The 8,399-nt window shown below is 37.5% G+C and overlaps 1 pseudogene; it reads right to left on the reverse strand.

Annotated features, from left to right (window-relative positions):
* Positions 1-4,620: 4,620 nt before the first annotated feature.
* LOC112659909 (L-lactate dehydrogenase B chain-like) lies at positions 4,621-5,789 on the reverse strand (annotated as a pseudogene).
* Positions 5,790-8,399: the final 2,610 nt, after the last annotated feature.

Below are 8,399 nucleotides of genomic sequence, written 5' to 3' on the forward strand. Positions count from 1 at the left end.
CTAATTAGTTCCTGGAATTAGAGCTTCCCTAGAGCTATTTATTGGCAATGAGAGACTCTTCATCCTTTTTAAAGAGTAGCTCTACTAAGAAGGAACGATGAGGCCTCTTCTGGGCATATAGGTGCAAACCAAGGCATGGTTTTTTTTTTTTTTTTTTTTTGCTGCTTTATGTTGCAGAACAACTGGGTTGAAATTATTTTTTTCTGAGCATGTTGTAGGATTTCATTCTATATAAAATTTACTATGAAATCTTTCAATGGCACCTCTTGGATTAATCCAGATCAACATTTTTAACAAATTCAGTAGAGATTCTCTTTGGGGCATGGCATTCACAGGGTGTCTCAGAAATACCTGAGAAGAGAGGCTCCCTTGGATCCTGCCATTGAGCCCAGTCAAGGGTTCTATACCATTTGACAATCAGTTTAGTTTATGAGCAGTGATACCCGTCACTGGTTTTTAGTTTAAAGAATGCAAAATAGAGATCCTGCCAAAGAAAAGTGCTGCCTGAGATAAGGTGATATTCCAAATCCATCAGCATGAAAATCAGGGACGAGACCCAGATGACTTTTATGGTTGACAAGAGGGTAATTTTGATGCTTGGCCTTGGGAAAATGTAGTAGTAGTTCATGCTGGAAAAAAATAGCTTAAAAGTAGAAGTTGTTTCTGGATAAATACGATAAATGCAATAAATGCATCTGCCATGACATATCCTTACAACTTTATTGAAACAGTTGCTGGGACTCTGAATAGTTTTCAAGGTCCCTATGACTAGTACACTAGCTGTCGCTGGTAATCATGAGAGGACTGTGCTCTTGCTGTGGAACATTGAGAAGTCAGCGCAATGGGCCACTATCCAGACTCCATGGCCTGGCTCTCCACACAGGGTGGCCTGTAGGCTTCTGAAGGAACGGAGGAGGCAGCTCATGGTGTCTGCTACAGCTACTGTGCCAGTTCCTTTGAAAGCTTGAAACATTCCTTTTGTTCTAGAAGATACATGAAGAAAAGCAGGATGGACCCTTCTTGAAACACAGTGCCATGGACATGTATCTGGTAGGCTGTTTGCACATGGAAGATGTCATGTCCAGCATGGAGCAGGACATGTGTTGCCAAGAGATACTAGATGTCGTTGCCACAGCCAGTATTTCAGAAATTCTGCTGATCTAACATTTCTGAATGTAATTATCACTGAAGATCTGAAATTGATTTATCATTTTAAACTTGTCAAACACTGCATAAGAGTGGTTGAGAGTGTGGCTCATGTTTCTAAGTTTACCTCAAATCTGTCAGTAAAAAAAAAAAAAAAAAAAAATCTCAGTTTTGTTCTAATTATCTCTAATTAGAGTCATTTCTACCCAGGAAACCCAGTACTCTGTGTAGTTGAGAAGCAGCGGTTCTCAGATTTTTGAGGTACCTCATTAAGGTAATATCCATAAACCAGCCTTTAGTCCCATGATGTCTATCACCAAGCAGGTGGTCAAAGCAAAGAGACACCTTGAGATGACTTGTTGGATAAGATTCACCAAAAGGATGCTTACATTTCTTGCCATTCCAAATGACAGGGTTAAAATGTCTACTTATTAGTATGGCTCTATGTCAAGACTTGGGTTTTCATCTAGTTAACTTTAGCTGAAGTCTCTCGTCAGACTATCAAGGAAAATTCTGAATATTTTTCTGTGAGTATTCCCAATACTTTAACACAAGATTGAGTTATGACCTAAAACATAAGATTTTTTTTTGTTATTCTGAAGGCAATCTATGTTTATTACAGAAAACTGAAAAAGTAGAAAAACAAGCAAAAATGACTTGTAGTCTTCCTGGTGAGACATGTCCACAAACTTTTAGTGTATTTTCTTATGTGTGCCTCTGTGTGTGTGTGTGTGTGTGTGTTTGTGCATACACAGTGTACACTCTTAGGACCAGACTGCATGGAGTGGCTTATCTTCTGACTTTTTTAAAAAACAAAACAAAACAAAACAACATTACCATTATGTGTGAAGCATTTCCCCAGTCTCAAATATTCTTTAGGACATTATTTTTAATGTCTGTGTTATTTTTTAATGCTGTCATCATGTGGATAAACCATATTTTATTTATTTTTAGATGGCCTACACTGTCTCCAACCTTATAAATAATGTTGCCATAAATGTTTGGTTAGGAACCTTTTCGAGGCAATGTCACCAGCATGTTCAGGAAGTTTGCATCTGTGTGCACTTTTGCAAGCTTTAGACAGAGTCGGTCTTGCTACCCCTGTGATGGTTACGAGGGATTACTTTAAGGAGGCGATTAGGATATTGGTTAAGAGCATAGAGCTTGGTTCTGCCTCAGTAACACAATCTTTAGCAAGCTATTAACCTTTTTGTGCATCATTTTCCTCATCTGTAAAATCGGGATTAAAATAATAACAAATTCCAGAGTGTTGTAAGAATTAAGAGAGAAAACAGATTTAAAGCTTTTAATATAGCCCTGGCACAGAATAAGCACAGAGTGCTCACTATTATTAATATTGCAAATGATCATTTGCTAGGCAAAGTATATATCACCATGATTTTGATTGGCATTGGTTTATCGTTAGTGAATTTGAACAATGTTTTCCATATTTCTTATTCTTTGTTTTTTTGTATGATTAACTGTCTGGTCGCATCATTTACTCACCATGGTAGCCATGGAGATGAGCTTCCCAAGGAGCCATGTCAAACAAAAATGTGTTGCTCCGGGAGCTGAGAGTCCTGTCAGTGCGCCCCCTCAGCAGTCAGCCTCCTTAGAGATTACTTTAGCTGCAGAGTCTGCCGACCCAGAGGTCATGCCCCTTCCTAGGGTGGCCCACATTCAGTGAAAGATGGATGCGGAGTTATAAAGGAATGGACATTTTGGCCCCACTTGGGATAATTCTGAATGACCATTCTAGCTGTAGAGTCCAATCTTCTCCTCCCCACCCACCACTCCCCCAGTATGAAGTTAGCTATCAGGCTTCTATCAAAGCTCCATTTCTCTTCCTGCCTCATCCTGCTCCATAACCCTCATGGATATTAATTCCAAGGACACTTCCAGTGAAGCAACTTAAACACCATGTTTTGTCTCCATGTTGCTTTCTGGAGAATCCAGCCACTGACACCCATTCTTCTCTTGGGATTTGTATTTTTTCTGTTGATGTGTTATAGTTTCCTCCATATAAATATATGTCCCATTTACAAAGACTTTTCCTGCTACTTTTTGTTATTTGGTTTTGTTTCAATGAGCTTTTTTGACATATAGAAATTTTTAAAGCTCAAATTATGAAGTCTATCACTTTTATTGCTTTCAGGCTTTAAAAACTCCGTATGTGGTTTCATTTTTAACTCTTTAAATCATTGGGAATACATGTGGGCCAAAGGTGAGAATGGAAAAGTTGAGAATGGAAAAAAATTGTGCCCCAATTAATCAAATATAGAAGCACTATTTTATTAAATAAAATTTCCTTTACTCGTACAATTTTTAGTTACATTTTTAAAGTTACATTTATTGCTTAAAAATTATTATATATCTTGTGATTACTTTTTAAAGATTTTACTTATTTATTTGAGAGAGAAAGAGAGAAGCAGGCACCCCACTGAGCAGGGACCCTGATTCTGGGCTTGATCCCAGGACCCTGGGATCCTGACCTGAGCTAAAGACAAACACTTAACCAACTGAGCCACCCAGGTGCCTCTCTTATGATTAATTTCATGACTATATTGATCAACCTTAGGCCCGTACTAAATTACCTTGATTACCACACCTGTATAGTGTACTTATTAATTTTTTATGATACTCTTCTTAGGATATTCTTTTTAAGGTACACTTCTTTTTCAAAACATTTTTGTCCACTTTTATGCATCAATCTCTCAAATGAGACTTAGAATCATTTTGTCAAGCTTCTATCCTATTTCTCTACCCCCATCAAAATTCCTGTTGGAAGTTGGAATACATTTAATTGTATTAAGCCTAAGAATGAACATGGTTTATGGTGAACAAGCTCTGTAAATTCACTAAAAATTATTGAATTGTACACTTAAAATGGGTGAATATTTTGCTTTTATTTATTTATTTTTTATTTTTTTAAAAAAGATTTTATTTATTTATTCATGAGACACATACAGAGAGAGAGGCAGAGACACAGGCAGAGGGAGAAGCAGGCTCCACGCAGGGAGCCGGATGTGGGACTGGATCCCAGGACTCTAGGATCACACCCTGGGCCGAAGGCAGGCCCTAAACTGCTGAGCCACCCACGGATCCCTTTTTCTTTTAAAATTACAATTTGGAGCCATTTGGAGAAACGAGTTTTCTATGCAGAAACATGTTATATCTTTAAGCCTTCTTTATATGTATTTTTTAAAGATTTATTATTTACCTGACAGAGAGAGAGAAAGAAAGAGAGAGAGAGTAGGGGGAAGGGCAAAGAGAAGGGAGAAGGAGAATCTCAAATAGACTTCCCACTGAGTGCTGAGCACAATAGGGGGCTTTATCCCAGGACCCAAAGATCATGCATGACATAAGCCGAAATCAAGAGTTGGACACTCAACACACTGAGCCACCAACTTTCTTCATATTTTTTTTTCACACTACAATAGTTAATTTTATTTGTTCAAGGCTCATATTGCAAGCATTAAACCAAGCATGGGTCTTGATTCTGTGAGCCCAGATTCACATATTTAGGAAGATAAGAGCAAACTGAAATCCATGTATATGGATGAAAAACTAAAGGCTCACAGTTAATCACATCATGGTTTTAAATTTCTCCAGCCTAGAAGCCAAAAGTCACAGATCTTTTGGGTCTTTCTGGATGTCCCACAAGGTGTCTGCACTTTTCTTGAGCTGGGCAACCTCATCATCCTTCAGCTTCTGGTTGATCACACTGGTTAAGCCCGGAGTGTTCAGGATACATGGAAGACTCAGGAAGACTTCGTTCTCAATACCATACATGCCCTTCAGCATTGTTGACACTGGATGAATCCTGGAGAGATTTTTCAACATGGATTCAATGAGATCAGCCACACTTAATCCAATAACCCATTTGGTATATCCTTTTAGCTTGATGACTTCATAGGCACTTTCAACCACCATCTTTTTTTTTTTTTTTTCCAACCACCATCTTATGCACTTCCTTCCAATTTTCACAGCTCTCTGTTCCCATTTCTGGATTCAGTTCCTGAAGAGAAACACCTGCCACATTCACTCCACTCCACACAGCGACACTTGAGTCGCCATGTTCTCCCAAAATCCATCCATGGCAGCTACTGGGATGAATGCCAAGTTTTTCAGCCATAAAACAGCAAAATCTAGCAAAATTCTGATTACACTGTGTGCTTGGATAGTCCACTTAATTTCCGGATAGCATATGTAAGAAAATCCACTGGGTTTGAAACCACAATTAGGATACAATCAGGACTGTACTTGACTATCTGAGGAATAACGAATTTGAAGACATTAACATTCCTTTGCACCAGATTGAGGCAGCTCTCTCCCTCCTGCTGGTGGACTCCTGCAGTCACCACCACAATCTTAGAATTAGCAGTCACAGAGTAATCTTTATCTGCCACAATTTTAGGTGTCTGAAGAAATAAGCTCCCATGCTGTAGCTCCATCATCTCTCCTTGAGTTTATCTTCTAAAACATCCACAAGGGCAAGTTCATCAGCCAGAGACTTTCCCAGAGTGCTGATGGCATATGCCATACCAACTTGTCCAACACCCACTACGGTGATCTTATTGTTTGGGATTGCTGCCTCTTTTTCTGCAACTGGTGCAATCAGTTTTTCCTTAAGAGTTGGCATTGTGCCCTGAGACAACCGGCGTAAGAGTCGCATGAAGAAGACAATGTTAGCTGCGTGTGTCTCCTCCCGCACAGGATTTGCCCTTTCTTCATATTTTTAAAGATGTTAGTTGTCTTCCCTTCCAGCAGGTTCTACCTGTTAACTTTATTTATTTATGCATGCATGTATGTATATATATATATTTATTTATTTATTTGAGGTAGTCTCAAGTAAGATACTGTGATTGAATCTAAGGACTGTGAAATCTGAAGAGTAGGATGAACAATGTGGCATTCATAGGATAGCCTGCTAAAGGGATAAAATGGCAGTAGTATCACTAAAACTGTTTTTTCTTCACAGATTCCAAGCACCAATGTCTTTGGGGCTGAACAGCTCATGTGGATATGTTTAATATCTTGGGGAGAAGAGAGGAGAGCAAGGGAAACATATGGACACTCAAAACTGGGTCCCTCCCATAGAGGCATGCCAGTTTATATTTTTTGAAGAACATAGTGCTAGCCAATCAAACAGCCTCTGTCATCTAAATGCAGCCCATTGGCCTCCAATTTATAGTCTTGGTTTATAGTCACCTGAAATTCATATTGAGTTGCCTGCCTTGAGAATTCATCAGCAACATGACCATAAAAGGAACAAAAAATTATCAAAACACATGATACCTGCTGAATTAGAGGGAGCTGGCTTTTCTCCATAGGCTCCTCTACCCCAGAGGTGACTTTCTAAGGGAAAAAAAAACTAGTGGGCATCTGGGAGATCTACTGTGTATGAGAGAACTCATGCGGATTCTGTGCTAGCCCATTGAGATCTTTTCTGTGCCTGACACAAGTTCCAGGCACATATAATTCTTGTATTGCTGCCTGTTCATCACCAATTTTCCTACAATATCCACTAAGGACCTACTTCTATCTATATTGAAGTTAGAAAATGATAAAGATGTTTTTAAAATTTATTTTTAATTGAAATATAATTGACACATAATGTCACAATCTCAGGCATACAACATAGTGATTGGACAAATCTATACATGATTCTATGCTCACCACAAGTTACCTACCATGTGTTACCATACAAAATTATTATAATACCCCTGACTTTGTTCTCTATGTTCTCCCTTTTATCTCTGTGATTTATTCATTCCATTAGTGAAAGCCTGTATCTCCCACTCTCATTCACCCATTTTGCCTGTCCCCCTACTCTAGCAACCATCAGTTTGCTTTCTGTATTTATGGGTCTGCTTCTGGTTTTTTGTTTTTGTTTGTTTTGCTTTTTGGATTTCACATATAAATCATATCATATGGTATTTGTCTTTCTCTGTCTGACTTATTTCACTTGAAATAATACCCTCTAGGTCCATTCACGTTGGAAATGTCAAGATCTCATCCTTCTTTATAGCTGAATAATATTCCTTACATATATACATGTAAAACATAGCATATATTATAGGATTTACAATAAATAAATATGCATACCACAGAAGGTAATTAAGATTTAAAATTCATTACTTAACTGCATATAATTATCAAAATATATTTCTTCCTGCTAGTATGTAGGTAGCAAGACTTGTGCAATCCTTAATAATGGAATCTTAGTATCATAGGCTTTTTGGTTAAAAATTATAAATAAAAAAATTATAAATATAGAGACACCTAGGTGGCTCAGTGGTTGAGTGTCTGTCTTTGGCTCAGGACATGATCCCAGGGTCCTGGGACCAAGTCCTGCAATAGGCTCCCTGATAGGGAGCCTGCTTTTCCCTCTGCTTATGTCTCTGTCTCTCTCCATGTCTCTCATGAATAAATAAATAAAATCTTTAAAAAATTATACATATGATTTTATAATTTATTAACATATGCCTATTTTAGTGCATTATAAAAGTCCAATTGTATTTTTACAACACGCTTTCTGGATTTTTATATTTTAATTGACAGGTATGTCTTTTTCTTGCCCAAAGGCTCAGTGAAGGAACGAATATGAATTCATTCATATGGATTTGTGTTAGGTTGGTTCTGATTAGAAGGGGCTTGTATCTTAAAATGATACATAACTTCACCAAATGAAAACACTACTGTTTAGTGTATTAATTTAATTAATCTCAGCCTTGTCTTATTATTTAAGAGAAGACATTGTGTTTGCTTAATCTTTAAGATTGCCCAGTAAATTATATTCTCTTAATCTAATATGCTCTTTAGTATTTTTCCAATTGTGAATATCTTTATTTTTAAGTTTTATTTGAAGATATTGTATCTGATACACAAATGGAAAAATAGTGACCAGTATCACTAAGTTTTATAGGTAATACTTATCTTCTTATGCAAAATTTTATAAGCTTAATATTAATTGTTATCTTTATAATTAATACAGTTGATCTAATTATTTGAATTTTATGTGTCTTAGAATAATATAGAAATAGAAAATATTTGATTAAGTTTCTTTTAGGGTCATAATAATCTTAGGCTTCTTTTTTTTTAAATTTTTATTTATTATGATAGTCACACAGAGAGAGAGAGAGAGAGAGAGAGGCAGAGACACAGGCAGAGGGAGAAGCAGGCTCCATGCACCGGGAGCCTGACGTGGGATTCGATCCGGGGTCTCCAAGATCACGCCCTGGGCCAAAGGC

The sequence above is a fragment of the Canis lupus genome, chromosome 35 (genome assembly GCF_003254725.2).
Source record: "Canis lupus dingo isolate Sandy chromosome 35, ASM325472v2, whole genome shotgun sequence".
Classification (NCBI taxonomy): Eukaryota; Metazoa; Chordata; class Mammalia; order Carnivora; family Canidae; genus Canis; species Canis lupus.